The sequence below is a fragment of the Pelophylax lessonae genome (genome assembly GCF_965119305.1).
Source record: "Pelophylax lessonae genome assembly, chromosome: 2".
In the NCBI taxonomy this organism is placed as follows: domain Eukaryota; kingdom Metazoa; phylum Chordata; class Amphibia; order Anura; family Ranidae; genus Pelophylax; species Pelophylax lessonae.
In genome coordinates this window covers 747,969,047-747,984,974 of record NC_138769.1, presented here as the reverse complement: position 1 = coordinate 747,984,974, position 15,928 = coordinate 747,969,047, and the positions used below count along the sequence as shown (strand labels likewise).

The window sequence follows — 15,928 nt, the reverse complement described above, 5'->3', positions numbered from 1 at the left end:
TGGCATTCCCATCTGACAGCGGGGCCACAGTGGAAGCACAAGGCAGAGGAGGAGGAGGAGGAGGTCGCCAACGCAACCAGGGCACCGCCAGCACCTCAGAAGGCAGGGTTAGCATGGCCGAAATGTGGAAAAGCTTTGTCAGCACGCCACAACAAACAGCAGCACCAGCAGCTCAGATGGAACGTCTTAGCAGGAGGCAGCATTTTACCAACATGGTGGAGCAGTATGTGTGCACACGCCTACATGTAGTGAATGACGGGTCTGCCCCCTTCAACTTCTGGGTCTCCAAATTGGGCACATGGCCTGAGCTTGCCCTTTACGCCTTGGAGGTGCTGGCGTGCCCTGCAGCCAGTGTATTATCTGAACGGGTATTTAGCACGGCTGGGGGCGTTATAACAGACAAGCGCAGCCGCCTGTCCAGAGACAATGTGGACAAGCTCACGTTCATTAAAATGAACCAGGCATGGATCCCACGGGACTTTTCCGTACCTTATGCAGAATAGCAATGGATACCGACCTTACCCACCCATTGTTCCATTTTTGCTCTTTCTCACTCTTTTGGGGTGTACCCTCATTTAAAATTTGTGAAAAGAAGCAGTGTTGGCTACCTCGTCCTCCTCCTCAGGGCCAGATTAATGTAGGGGCTATTGGAGCTGCAGCTCCAGGCCCCTACCTTTTATATAGGCCCCGGGTTGGCCATATTCACTGTTACCGCTCTTCTGTCACTTGTAAACACAGAAGTCTGGCTTCTATGCTCGCTTCCCCAGGCAGCACCCTCAGAACCTCCCCACACAGCGTGAAGGCCGGACAAGGAGGGACAGTTGGCGATGCATGGATGTGTTTATGGGCTTCAGAGACAGCATCCCATGTTGAATTAGGCATGCATGGCTGCACCCTTCCTCCTCTGGGTGCATGGCAAGGCACGGCCCTAAGGCCCTTCAAAATCCTCAGCACCAAGCCCATGATGCTGTTAATCCGGCCCTGGTCCTCCTCCACCGCCGCTTCCACCTACACCGCCCATAGGTGTGCGCAGCCTATTGCATTAAGGTGTGCACCCCAAAGTTGAAATACACATGCATGTGTTTGCCAGCAGGGAGAGTAATGTATCGGGGCCATGTACCTGTAGGCAAGGAGAAATAGAGCAGAGCAGGTCCCAGGGAGATCTTTCCCATCTCCTCACTGGCAATGCTATGTGCCCTAGGTGATTAGGGTGTGCCCAGGCACACCCAGCACACCCTGTGCGCACGCCTATGTCACCGCCACATCCACCACCACCTCAACCTCCCTCCTACTCCATATGGGCCTCGTCCTTCAGAGATGAAGAAGAACATTGTTTTATTTTTCTGTTTTTTTTTGTTGTTTTAAGTTATTTCCCTATCCACATTTGTTTGCAGAGCACTTGCCATGCTCTTAATTACGTTTTGCTGCCATTTGCAGCACTCTAGCCCTTTCCTTTGGTGTTTTAGAGCCATTTTAGTGCCTTAAAGTTCGGGTCCCCATTGACTTCAATGGGGTTCGGTGTCCGGGAAAAGTTCGGTAAAAGTCCGGGACACGGACCCGGACTTTTTTTTAAAGTTCGGCCGAACCCGTCGAACACGGACATCTAGGTGTCCGCTCAACCCTAGTGACAATGTGATCAGTTACACCCACTTATGTTTTATTTCACCATTACTTTTCTTTTATATCAGTGTTTTCACTTCAGTACATGAAATAATCTGATATCTGAGGGAAATCTGAGAGCGATATGAAGACTTTGTGGCGTTATATTGTATGTTCATATGTCTGTGTGTACATCAGACCGAAAAGAGGGACAGAGAAATATGGAGTCCTACAAGGGAGAGTGATGGGAGATTTGATAAAATACAATCTCATTACCTCCTCCGCTGATACTTCCAGCAACATCTCCTCTATAATTCCTCTCACATGGAGTGTCCTGTCTGTACCTCACTTCACTCCCTGTCTGTACCTCACTTCCTGTCTGTACCTCACTTCACTTCCTGTCTGTACCTCACTTCACTTCCTGTCTGTACCTCACTTCCTGTCTGTACCTCACTTCACTTCCTGTCTGTACCTCACTTCCCGCCTGTACCCTACATAACTTCCTGTCTGTACCTTACCTCACTTCCTGTCTTCCAGAGAGATTTCCTGTCTCTGTATAAGTGAGATCACCACCTTGTGGAGCTCAGAAGAACTGCAGCCACAAGAAGTATAAAATGAAGCTAAAACCAAACTGTGTACAATTAAAGAAAGATTTATTAACCTCTGGAAGGATTTACCCCCTTCATCTCCAGGGCTTGTTTTGCAATTCAGTACTGTGTTACTTTAACTACTTCAGTACCGGGAACTTTTACCTCCTTCCTGCCCAGGCTAGATTTCAGCTTTCAGAGCTGTCACACTTTGAATGACAATTACGCAGTCATGTAACACTGTAACCATTAGAATTTTTTATCATTTTTTCTCACACAAATAGAGCGTTGTTTTGGTGGTATTTAATCACCACTGGGTCTTTTATTGTTTGCTAAATAAATGAGAAACTACAGAAAATATTGAAAAAAAAAGTTTTTCTTTTCTGTTACTGTTAAAAAATTTGGAAATGAATAATCTTCCTTCAGAAGTTTAGGCCAAAATGTATTCTGCTACATTTTTGATGAAAATAATCCAAATCAGTGTATATTATTTAGTCTGTAGGATTGTTATAGAGTCCACAAACTGCTGTATGAGTAACTACTGAAAATCGATCAATTCTGATGTACTGACGGACAGTCTCATTTCTTGAGGGCTGAAAATGCCAGGACAGTACAAATACCCCCTCCCCCCACCCAAATTATCCCTTTTATAAAGTCCAAGGTATTTAGTAAGAGGCATGGCAAGTTTTTTTAAGTTGTAATTTTATGTCACAATTTTTGGGAAAATTAAAAAAAGTCACATTTTCTTTTAACATTCTGTCACCAGTGCAATACAGCATTGTCATATAATGGGTGTGATGGTGATCAGGGACACTAACTGGTGACAGTATGTAAAAAAAGATAATAATATTAAAATAATATTTTTTTCCTTTTTATTACTTTTTTTTATACAATTTTTTTAAACACTGTTACCAGAGCAATACAGTGTTACCATAGTAACATTGTACTACTCTGGGGAAGTGATCTTGTTTATTTATTTATTTTTTTTTAGAAATTTTTATTGTTTATACCAGTACATTATACTAACCCAATCAACCATTTTTACTGACTGAAACAGATTAATTTGGTCTGTTTTGTTGTGATTAGCCTAATTGGTTACATTTAATCACGTGGTACAGATGGGCTGTGATTGGCCCTGTCTGTACCATGTGATCAGTGTGATCAATCACAGCTAGCTACACAATTGTACAAAATGGATGACATGGAAGTAAGCCATCCATTGTTTACAAATGTCATGTGATCTGCTGTGATTGGTCACAGTGATCACATGGTACAAGCAATGAGCTGGTACACTGATCAGCCATCGATGGATGCAGCAGAGAACACGGGCATATGATGATTCGGGTCTCAAGATTCGGGTCACATTTCTTGAGGCACTAAAATTTCAAGACAGTACAAACATCCCCCAAAGGACCCCTTTTTGGAAGATGTTTACTCAGAGACATGTGGAATCCATAGAAGATTTTTTTTTTGCCAATAAGTTGTTGGAAAAAGAAAAAAAATATATTTTTTGTCACACAAAGTTGTCACTTTAATGAGATATTTCTCACACAAGCCATGGATATATGTGGAATTACACCCCAAAACACATTCTGCTACTTCTCCTGAATATGAGGATAACACATGTGAGACTTTTTGGCAGCCCAGCCACATACAGGTCCCCAAAATCCAATGACCACCTTCAGGCTTTCAAGGCACATTGAGTTTCCTGACTACCTATCACATTTTCGGAGGCTCCTAAATGCTAGGTCTGTAAAACATCCCCTAAATGACCCCTTTTTGGAAAGTATACACCCCAAGGTAATTGCTGAGAAGCATGTTGAGTCGATGGAAGATCTTATTTTTTGCTACAAGTGTATTGTCATTGAAGTGCATGAAACACATTATTTTCTCCTATCTTTGCCTGGCCATTGCAGCAGAGAACACGGGGATATGATGAATCTGTGGACCAATATGACTGCAATTCATTTGTTTTTTGTAATGCTCATATTAAGGGTGAGGTCCAAAAGAGTCTTAAATTCAGAAATAGTGACAGGTTTCCACTCAAATGGCCTGGCAAGGTATGAGTTTGGGTTGGCGGCGATGTACTGGTCAGCATAAAGATTAGTTTGGTCCACAATCAAATTAAAGAGGTATTCGGTGAAAAACAGCTAAAAAAAAGTCAGGGGGGTTGTTAAATTGGCAGATTACATCTGAACCCTGAGCTGGGCTGTGAATGGGGGGAGGGTAATGGGTGCTGCTGAATCTGGAGGCAGCCAATTAGAGTTCACAAGCTCCTCTGAATGGGCTCTACAGGCCTGTGCTTGAAATCTTGGTGGCTGCGCTTGCACTCCGCTATTAGTGCCGGCCTCCTCACCAGCTTGTACTGCACTTCTGGGACTCTCCACATCACCATGGGATACTGCAGTGCTGGTGTGTAAAAGGCCAGGATGTACGAGGCCTCTGGAGCAGCGCTAGTACTGGCACTCTGCTGCATATGAGCATAACTCTGCTTTTCTAGCACCTCAGTAACCTGGGGTTGGGTACGTCTGATCTTAGCAGGGACATCTTCTCCATCATCTGAGCTCCCTGTCAGGGTGCCGCTGCTTTCCACAGGCTCATGTTCTGAGCCGGATTCTGATAGAGAGGATTCCCCTTCACTCTCATCTGTCATGTGCAGAATCCTGTAGGCCTCCTCACTAGTGGACCTTTCTTTGGACATTTTGGGCAGTAAATTTACAGGTACCTAGTGCGACTCACGGGAAAAAGAGCTCCTGGCTGTCAGTGATGGTTTGTGTGCTAGAAATAAGATTTACCTGCTAGTGCTGCAGAGATCAGGCCTGATCTTTCTAACACTGCGGTTTTGTGTACAATGTATCAGAGGTGGCAGTGATCAGAGAACGGGGCTGATCCCGCTAACACTGCATTTTTGGGGACACTATACTATTGGGGACACTGGTAAAGTTCTGTTTGTGATCAATATACCGATCCATGTTCAGACTCTATATCAATATTGGCGGTTATAGTGTGAGTTTGATAATGTTTCTGGCAATAAAGGAGTTAAATGTGGATGGCGATAGTGTGGCGGACAATCTGACGCTATCTGGGAGATACACTGACTGACTCTGACGTTATCTGAAGTCACTAGTGACACTAATACAGTGATCAGTGAAAATGCTGTACACTGTACTAATGACACTGTGAGAGGGCAGTGAAAGGGTTACCTGGAGGGAGATCAAGGGGTTAAATGTGCCTCACTAAGTGTGTGGAAGTGTAAATGTGCTGATTGGACTCACACAGGTCTGCTTTCTTCTCTCTCTGAACAGATAAGGGCTCAGAGAGAGAGAGAAGAACGGTGCAGTTCCTGTGTCTGTGATTACAAAACATTGACACGTCTGATCTGTGATTCCGTACAGCCAATCAGCAGGTCCAGGCTAAAAATCATTGGCTGGGACCTGCTGACCGACTTGTGCTGCACTGAATGACAGCACAGATGGGGTGGTGGGAGCGCCCCCTACCTGGAAATGCTGGATGTCATCTATGTACCTCATCCAGCACAGCGGGGCCGCTCAGCCGCAGTAAGAAGGCAGTGGGCGGTCCACAAGCAGTGAAAATGTCACCTATTGATAATTTTGGGTGCTGTAATTCTCCCAGTCTCATGGACACACACAGGATTTGTATCCTTTTACTACACACAACTTCATCTTTTATTTTGTACAAACAATGTGGTATTATATTTAGTGATGTCGCGAACCTAAAATTCGCGGTTCGCGAACGGCGAACGCGAACATCGGCAAATGTTCGCGAACCGGCGAACCGGGCGAACCGCCATAGACTTCAATAGGCAGGCGAATTTTAAAACACACAGGGACTCTTTCTGGCCACAATAGTAATGGAAAAGTTGTTTCAAGGGGACTAACACCTGGACTGTGGCATGCCGGAGAGGGATCACGCAAAAAAAAGTTCTTAAAAATTATAATTTTTTGATAGAGAGCCAATTATTGGAAAAATTAAAAAAAAATAAAAATAAAAAATTTCTTTGGATTTAGCATCTGGGGGGTCTAAAAAGTGTACCTGTGAAGTTTCAGCTCTGTAGCATGTCCAGAACCCCTAAAAAACAGCATTTTTCTTATATTTTCAGGAATATGGCTTCTCTGCGGCTGGCTTTTTCTCTTGCAGGCATTTAGCGGGCATTTTTTTAGGCAGGCATGTCATTTTTTGTATTTAGTGTCTGGGGGGTCTAAAAAGTGTACCTGTCAAGTTTCAGCTCTGTAGCATGTCCAGAACCCCTAAAAAACAGCATTTTTCTTATATTTTCAGGAATACGGCTTCTCTGCGGCTGTCTTTTTCTCTTGCAGGCATTTATCGGGCATTTTTTTAGGCAGGCATGTCATTTTTTGTATTTAGTGTCTGGGGGGTCTAAAAAGTGTACCTGTCAAGTTTCAGCTCTGTAGCATGTCCAGAACCCCTAAAAAACAGCATTTTTCTTATATTTTCAGGAATACGGCTTCTCTGCGGCTGTCTTTTTCTCTTGCAGGCATTTATCGGGCATTTTTTTAGGCAGGCATGTCATTTTTTGTATTTAGTGTCTGGGGGGTCTAAAAAGTGTACCTGTCAAGTTTCAGCTCTGTAGCATGTCCAGAACCCCTAAAAAAAAGCATTTTTCTTATATTTTCAGGAATACGGCTTCTCTGCGGCTGGCTTTTTCTCTTGCAGGCATATATATCAGTGGTGGGTGGGCAGTGGCACAGTACACTCTCTGTGGACCTGGCAGCAGTCACTGGCACCCAGGCAACTGCAATTTAAAAAATATATATATATATTTTTTTTACTTTGCAAGCTGCTGTGCCACTTTATATATCAGTGGTGGGTGGGCAGTGGCACAGTACACTCTCTGTGGACTTGACAGCAGTCACTGGCACCCAGGCAACTGCAATTTAAAAAAATATATATTTTTTTTTTACTTTGCAAGCTGCTGTGCCACCTTATATATCAGTGGTGGGTGGGCACACAGTGGCACTGCAGTGGGCACAGTACACTCTGTGGACCTGACAGTCACTGGCAGCCCAGGCAACTGCAATAATAAAAAATATTTTTTTTTTTCAATTTATTGCAACAAGATGCTGTGCCAACGTATATATATCAGTGGTGGGCAGTGCACTGCAGTGGGTACAGTGCACTCTGTGGACCTGACACAGCACTCACTGCAATTATGACAGAGGAAAAAAAAAATATTTTTTAAAATGCCAGGTACTGTGCCTGTGCCACCCGAAATGAGTGTGGTGTGCACACAGTACAGTCTGTGGTAGGTCTGTGGCCTCTCACACACAGCGGGCAGGCAACTGCAGTGTACAATATATATATATATATATATAAAGAAAAAAATCTATTACCTTACCAGCCCTTAAAAGGGCTTTTGGGGACACTATATATATATATATATATATATATATGTATATATATAAATAAAAAAATCCTCAATTACCAGCCCTTAAAAGGGCTTTTGGGGACACTAGATAGATATAGATATATATATATATATGAAGAAACAACTCAATTACCAGCCCTTAAAAGGGCTTTTGGGGACGCTAGGTATATATATATATATATATATATATATATATATATGTATAAAAAAAAAAAAAAACACAAATACCAGCCCTTAGAAGGGCTTTTTGGGGTGCTGATATTACAGCAGTAGTGGACCAAGAACACTGCAAGACCAGGAACACTGACTAACTGTCCCTAGCTTAACAGCAGCAGCAGCAGCAGCAGCTCTCCCTACTCTCACTACACACACTGCTTCAGAATGATCTAAGATGGATGCTGCCCTTGCTTATTTATAGGAGGTGGGAGGGTGTGGGAGGGAGGTACGCTGATTGGCTGGAAATGTGTCTGCTGACTGTAAAGTTCAGAGTCAAAGTTTGCCTCAATGATGTCTTATGGGGGGCGGACCGAACATCGCATATGTTCGCCGGCAGCGGCGAACGCGAACATGCTAAGTTCGCCGGGAACTGTTTGCCGGCGAACAGTTCTATACATCTCTAATTATATTGTGCTTTGTCTGCACTGACATTTATTGGAACGTATAGTTTACTGAAAATGTAGAACTGATAGAAAGTTGCACAGATATTGTGTGACCGAAAAAATTGCAACCACCATCTTTTTATTCTACAGGGCCTCTGCTTAAAAAAAATATATAAAATTTTGGTATTTTTTTTTAACTACCATCTACTCACTGTGCTATAGTCACACTGGAGGGGGAGGGGCAGTAGTGACAGTTTCTTCTTCTTTGTTCAGTCACAGGAGGGGGCAGGGTGGTGACCAATCTGAATTCCTTATACAGTGCAGAGAAAAGTGAGGTCACAACCTGGCTCTGCTGTCTAGCAGGGGGACATAAATAACATTTCGTTCCATTATGAAAAGCATCCGATGCACCAATAATCCCCTGGGACATGCAAACAAACTGGGAAAACCCCAGGGGGCACATAAAAGCCGTCTTCTATTGATTATCATCACTCATGGATACTTGATAGTCCCCGGATCTCAAGTCCATTACTGTGAACCATTTACTGACTTGCAGGATAAGAGGTTCCCCAGTGTGAGGAGGAGTGTATTGATCTGGATCAGTTCTATGATTCACAGTTCTGTAATCAATACATATTCATACTCCACCATTTCTCTTTCTGATCACCACTATTAGACTCAATAATGATGATTTTATCTTTCACTTTTTACACTCTCACACATCATCCAAATCTTAGGAAGGAGTCCATCGGAATCTCATTCTAGAAAGGGTGATCTCCGTTAGGTGAATAGAGTGCTGAATGCTTCGGATAGGTGACATAGGGGGAGGGGCAGTAGCTTATTTATGATCTGAGCAGTCCTTCATTCATCACCATGTAGCACAACCCTATAGGATCTGTAAGTAGCTGGGATCCCCCACCCTGCACAGCCAGACACCCCGAATCTTCTCTATATATAACACTGATATCTGTACACTGAGTGGCACTCCGGATAAAGATGTCAGTGTTATATATGCAGGTAGGTACCAGCACTCAGTGTACACATATCAGTCTTATACAGTATATAGGGAATAGCACTCACTATGTATATAGAAATCAGGGTTATTAGATATGGGATAGGGAATAGCACCTGGTGGATGGGCAATGGGCAGGAACACTCAGCCTTGCTGGTATACAGGTCCTTCTCAAAAAATGAGCATATTGTGATAAAGTTCATTATTTTCTGTAATGTACTGATAAACATTAGACTTTCATATATTTTAGATTCATTACACACAACTGAAGTAGTGCAAGCCTTTTATTGTTTTTAATATTGATGATTTTGGCATACAGCTCATGAAAACCCAAAATTCCTATCTCAAAAAATTAGCATATCATGAAAAGGTTCTCTAGAAAAGCTATTAACCTAATCATCTGAATCAACTAATTAACTCTAAACACCTGCAAAAGATTCCTGAGGCTTTTAAAAACTTCCAGCCTGGTTCATTACTCAAAACCGCAATCATGGGTAAGACTGCCGAACTGACTGCTGTCCAGAAGGTCATCATTGACACCCTCAAGCAAGAGGGTAAGACACAGAAAGAAACTTCTGAACGAATAGGCTGTTCCCAGAGTGCTGTATCAAGGCACCTCAGTGGGAAGTCTGTGGGAAGGAAAAAGTGTGGCAGAAAACGCTGCACAACGAGAAGAGGTGACCCTGACCCTGAGGAAGATTGTGGAGAAGGACCGATTCCAGACCTTGGGGGACCTGCGGAAGCAGTGGACTGAGTCTGGAGTAGAAACATCTAGAGCCACCGTGTACAGGCGCGTGCAGGAAATGGGCTACAGGTGCCGCATTCCCCAGGTCAAGCCACTTTTGAACCAGAAACAGCGGCAGAAGCGCCTGACCTGGGCTACAGGGAAGCAGCACTGGACTGTTGCTCAGTGGTCCAAAGTACTTTTTTCGGATGAAAGCAAATTTTGCATGTCATTCGGAAATCAAGGTGCCAGAGTCTGGAGGAAGACTGTGGAGAGGGAAAGCCAAAATGCCTGAAGTCTAGTGTCAAGTACCCACAGTCAGTGATGGTCTGGGGTGCCATGTCAGCTGCTGGTGTTGGTCCACTGTGTTTTATCAAGGGCAGAATCAATGCAGCTAGCTATCAGGAGATTTTGGAGCGCTTCATGCTTCCATCTGCTGAAAAGCTTTATGGAGATGAAGATTTCATTTTTCAGCACGACCTGGCACCTGCTCACAGTGCCAAAACCACTGGTAAATGGTTTACTGACCATGGTATTACTATGCTCAATTGGCCTGCCAACTCTCCTGACCTGAACCCCATAGAGAATCTGTGGGATGTTGTGAAGAGAAAGTTGAGAGACGCAAGACCCAACACTCTGGATGGCCGCTATCGAAGCATCCTGGGCCTCCATAACACCTCAGCAGTGCCACAGGCTGATCGCCTCCATGCCACGCCGCATTGAAGCAGTCATTTCTGCAAAAGGATTCCTGACCAAGTATTGAGTGCATAACTGAACAGAATTATTTGAAGGTTGACTTTTTTTGTATTAAAAACACTTTTTTTTTTATTGGTCGGATGAAATATGCTAATTTTTTTAGATAGGAATTTTGGTTTTTCATGAGCTGTATGCCAAAATCATCAATATTAAAACAATAAAAGGCTTGCACTACTTCAGTTGTGTGTAATGAATCTAAAATATACGAAAGTCTAATGTTTATCAGTACATTACAGAAAATAATGAACTTTATCGCAATATGCTCATTTTTTGAGAAGGACCTGTAGATTAAAGCAGAGTGACACTAAACTGCTGGGCTGGGGATCACACACTGACCTGCTACACACAAGGCGGGTTGCTAGCTATGAGATGACTCCGCTCTGCAGTGCCTTCTGCCACCTCCAGCTCTCTAGGGGTGGGGCCACCGTCCACATCCCCACCATGGCTGTCCCCCATGGTGGGGATGTGGACGGTGGCCCCACCCCTCTGCTGAATTCCACAGGGGGAGAGGTGGCCGGAGTGGCTGCCGCTGCTACCATCCCCATGGCTCCTCCACGCTCTCTCATCCCGGCCAGCACCTGAGTCCTCTCCCAGCACCGCAAAAATTGCCGTCGCCGATTATACCAGACTTCTATAACTGGAAGATTACATTTTTGGGTGGATGTGTTGTAGAAGAACCCAGACCACAGTATTGTGCGGTGAAAATAAAATCCAACTTTATTAATCATATATATGTAACACTTTTACAACAGAAGAAAAGAGATAGATAGCTTACATTTCAAACATACAATATCTCACAAAAATTTGGTGTTATCACTCTCACTCTCTCATACTGGTCACTGGAAGTTCAACATGGCACCTCCTGGCAAAGAACTGTCTGAGGAGCTGAAAAAAAAAATGTTGCTTTACATAAAGATGGCATAGGCTCTAAGAAGATTGCCAATACCCTGAAACTGAGCTGCAGCACAGTGGCCAAGACCATAGAGCGGTTTAACAGGACAGGTTCTACCCAGAACAGAACCCATGGCCGACAAAAGAAGTTGAGTGCCGTGCTCAGCGCTATACCCAGAGGTTGTCTTTGGGAAATAGACGTAGGAGTGCTGCCAGCATTGCTGTGAAGGTTGAAGGGGTGTGGGGGTCAGCCTGTCAGTGCTCAGACCATACGCGCACACACCATGTCCTGTGGTATGATGAGACTTATGCCCCGTACACACGTGCAGATTATCTGAAGACTTTTGTCTGTAGATTTACCAAAACCATATAATATGAGGTCAAACCTAAACACTTTCAATTTGTATGCAATCTGGCAGGCCCTTGCACTACATAGAAAAGGTAAATCTGAAGACAAAAGTCTTCAGATAATCTGCACGTGTGTACGGGGCATAAGATAAACTTATTTGGTGTCAGATGGTGTCAGGCGTGTGTGGCAGCAACCAGGTGAGGAGTACAAAGACAAGTGTGTCTTCCTACAGTCAAGCATGGTGGTGGGAGTGTCATGGTCTGGGGCTGCATGAGTGCTGCCGGCACTGGGGAGCTACAGTTCATTGAGGGAACCATGAATGCCAACATGTACTGTGACATACTGAAACAAAGCATGATCCCCTCCCTTCAGAGACTGGGCCACAGGGCAGCATTCCAACTTGATAACAACTCCAAACACCTCCAAGATGACCACTGCCTTGCTAAAGAAGCTGAGGGTAAAGGTGATGGACTGGCCAAGCATGTCTCCAGACCTAAACCCTATTGGGTACCTGTGGGGAATCCTCAAACAGAAGGGGGAGGAGCGCAAGGTCTCTAACATCCACCAGCTCTGTGATGTCATCATGGAGGAGGGGAAGAGGACTCCAGTGACAACCTTTGAAGCTCTGGTGAACTCCATGCCCAAGAGGGTTAAGGCAGTGCTGGAAAATAATGGTGGCCACACAAAATATTGACACTTTGGGCCCAATTTGGACATTGTCACTTAGGGGTGTACTCACTTTTGTTGCCAGCGGTTCAGACATTAACCACTTTACCACTAGAGCATTTTGCTGTCTTACGTCTGGGCCACTTTTTGCGATTCGGCGCTGTGTGACTTTAACTGACAATTGCACAGTCGTGCGACGCTGTACCCAAACGAAATTGACGTCCTTTTTTTCCCACAAACAGAGCTTTCTTTTGGTGGTATTTTATCACCTGTGCGATTTTTAATTTTTGCGCTATAAACAAAAAAAGAGCGTTTATTTTGAAAAAATAACAATATTTTTAACATTTTTTTATATGAAATTCCCCCCAAAAAAGATGTAAAAAACAATTTTTTTTTTAATTTTTGGCCAATTTGTTTTCTGCTACCCATGTTTGGTAAAAAAAAAAATCGCAATAAGCGTATTTTGATTGGTTTGCGCAAAAGTTATTGCGTTTAATAACAAAGGGAAAGATTTATGTCATTTTTGGTGTTTTTTTTTTTTAACGAGTAATGGCGGCGATCTGCGATTTTTTTGCGGGACTGCGACATTGCGGCGGACAGATCGGACCCTTGACTGACATTTTTTACACTTTTGGGGGTACCAGTGACATTACTGCAGTAATCAGTGCTATAAATATGCACTGTTACTGTAAAAATGACACTGGCAGGGAAGGGGTTAATTGTATTGGAGAGGGAGGGGTTAATGTATGCCTGGTGCTTACTGACGTGTGTGGGGGGAGGTGACTGTGTGAGACAGGGACAGATCGGATGTCCAGCTATGCTGAACACTCCGATCTGTCACTCCCTGTCACTGAGGAGATCCGCCCGCTTGTGTTTACACAGGCGGGCGGATCTCCACACTAGATCCCCGACGATCGGGGCAGAGCAGCGGCGATTGCCGCTGCTCCTCCCCTGGCCCGACTCCCGCTGTGAATGAAAACAGCGGGAACGCGCCTCCGGCGGTGCGCGAGCGCCGCCTACAGGGGAGGAGTCTGGCGACGTAGGTCTATGTCGTCAGACGGGAACGAGCCACTTTGCCGCAGTACTATTCAAGTACTCAGTGGTAAAGTGGTTAATGGCTGTGTGTTGAGTTATTTTCAGGGGACAGCAAATTTACACTGTTATACAAGCTGTACACTCACTACTTTACATTGTAGCAAAGTGTCATTTCTTCAGTGTTGTCACATGAAAAGATAGAATAAAATATTAACAAAAATGAGAGGGGTGTACTTACTTTTGTGAGATACTGTATATTTTTTTTTTACCATTTATATCATCTATGTTAGGAAACTGATTACCATATGACACACCCCTCATTAATACCAGCCCAGCCCACTTATGTAACCCTCTAAACATCCAAATCCCTGTAAATTCCCAGAAGACACTTTCATCTTTTATCCATAACAAGCTCATTGGGTAGAAGATAACCCCGAGCCCCTCCTGCTCATTCTCACACAACAAGTACATGTCACCATCTACAAGGTTAGAGGACCTGAAGGAGAACAACTAAACTAAAGTTTAAAAAATAAAGTAAAACACTGCAAATAAAAAACAAACCACAAAACAAATTTTATACCCCCAGTTCCCATATACATATGGAAATGTCAGTGTTGGGTGCGGTTATGTAGGAAAACAACAATCACACGACACATCTTACATATCGCTGCACACACCAGAGTGAGAGGAATAACTCTAGGGACATCATTCATGGATAACTATTTATACTGATGACCTGTAAAGGTTTGTATAGCGTCACCTATGGGCAATCTGTAGGTACTGAAGTTTGTCACCAAGTATGCACAATTTTTAAAGCTTGACGTGTCTGATATTTATTTGCTCAACACAACCTCATCTGTTATATTTTACCAAAGAAATGATGTCATAAGTTTATTTGTGTGCCCTAAAATCACCCTTACTGTATTTTTACAGAAAATATGCATTTGATAAACAGCTGTGCTAATATTGTGTGACATAAAAAATGACAACTACCCCCATTTTATTCTCCAGGGTCTCTGCTTTCAGAAAATATATAATGTTTGGGGTTTTAGCTAATCCTCAGGCCTATAATGTGAATTTAATCATGTGCGTAAAAAAGTAAAATCAAGAAACAACAACAGCAATGTATAAAATTATTATCAAAACTATAATAGTAACTAAAGGCTTAAGAAGGAAACCCCCCATATTACTCAACCAAGTTCCAACTAAACCCATCCAAGAAAATGGATTCCACTTCCTCCCATCCAGGGGACAGTTGGATCTCCTTTACCTTGTGTAGATGTCTCCTTCTGAGATCCTCATGATATAAAATAAATGTATAGTGAGGTACAGATTGCTGTTAGGAGGGGATAGATAGCAATGCCCACATCCCCTGTAACTGAACTGTATAGAAATAACCCTCTAGGGAGATTTTTAGATCATTAATTACAACATAATTAAAAGTTACTACAAAAGGATTTATTAGTACGATGCATGTAAAAGAAACATTTGTGCTCAGATAAAATACCAAAGTGGACAGAGAAAGACTCCCACACGAGTCCTTAGGACAGATAAATGTGGTTATTTCTCTACATTCATCCATATTACTACTTGCAACCACTTTGGTATTTTATCTGAGCACAAATGTTTCTTTTACATGCATTGTACTAATAAAGCTTTTTGTGGCAACTTTTAATTATGTTGTAATTAATGATCTAAAAATCCCACTAGAGGATTGAGGCTATACAGTTATTATAAATGTACAACACTCTCTATGTGACACCAGATTGTAGACTCCACCTTGAGCTTCCCAGAGATAGTCAGCAGCCATGCAGTTCTGTGACACCACCTTAGGTGATGGAGACACTTCTGCTGTCAGCTCTGCTATAACATCAATGGTCTCATTGGTTATCTGATCCATGACTCCAGTACACGGGTTCATCCCAATTATCTTAGATTACTTAGATTCCCCATCCCGTCTATGAAGGCATCACTGCATAAAACATTTCCACTCCAGAGAAAATGTTTCTTCTCACTGGAAGGCCAGGGGAGTATTGGGAGAAATTGGGGCTTTCCCTTACAGATATGGGAGGGGCAACATAACCTAAAGTACAGCTATGGGGGGAATTGATGCAATTACATTGATAAACCATGAAACGTTACTGGCTTGTGATTGGCTCTCCTATTGTTAGTGAAGTGAGACTCCCCTTGTAGGTGTCATTAATGGAATTTAAGAAACCATGTGAAATGTTTCTCCCAAATCCCAAAAACATAAATCACTTGGGTAGGTACCATACTAATATTCCTAATATGAGATTGTAGTC

At 43.2% G+C, this 15,928-nt stretch overlaps 1 protein-coding gene across 1 annotated transcript in view; it reads right to left on the bottom strand.

Annotated features, from left to right (window-relative positions):
- Positions 1-15,928, bottom strand: part of LOC309548377 (uncharacterized protein) — a gene marked incomplete at its 3' end in the record, with an annotated part of 387,813 nt that overhangs the window by 220,404 nt on the left and 151,481 nt on the right. The window lies entirely within an intron of this gene.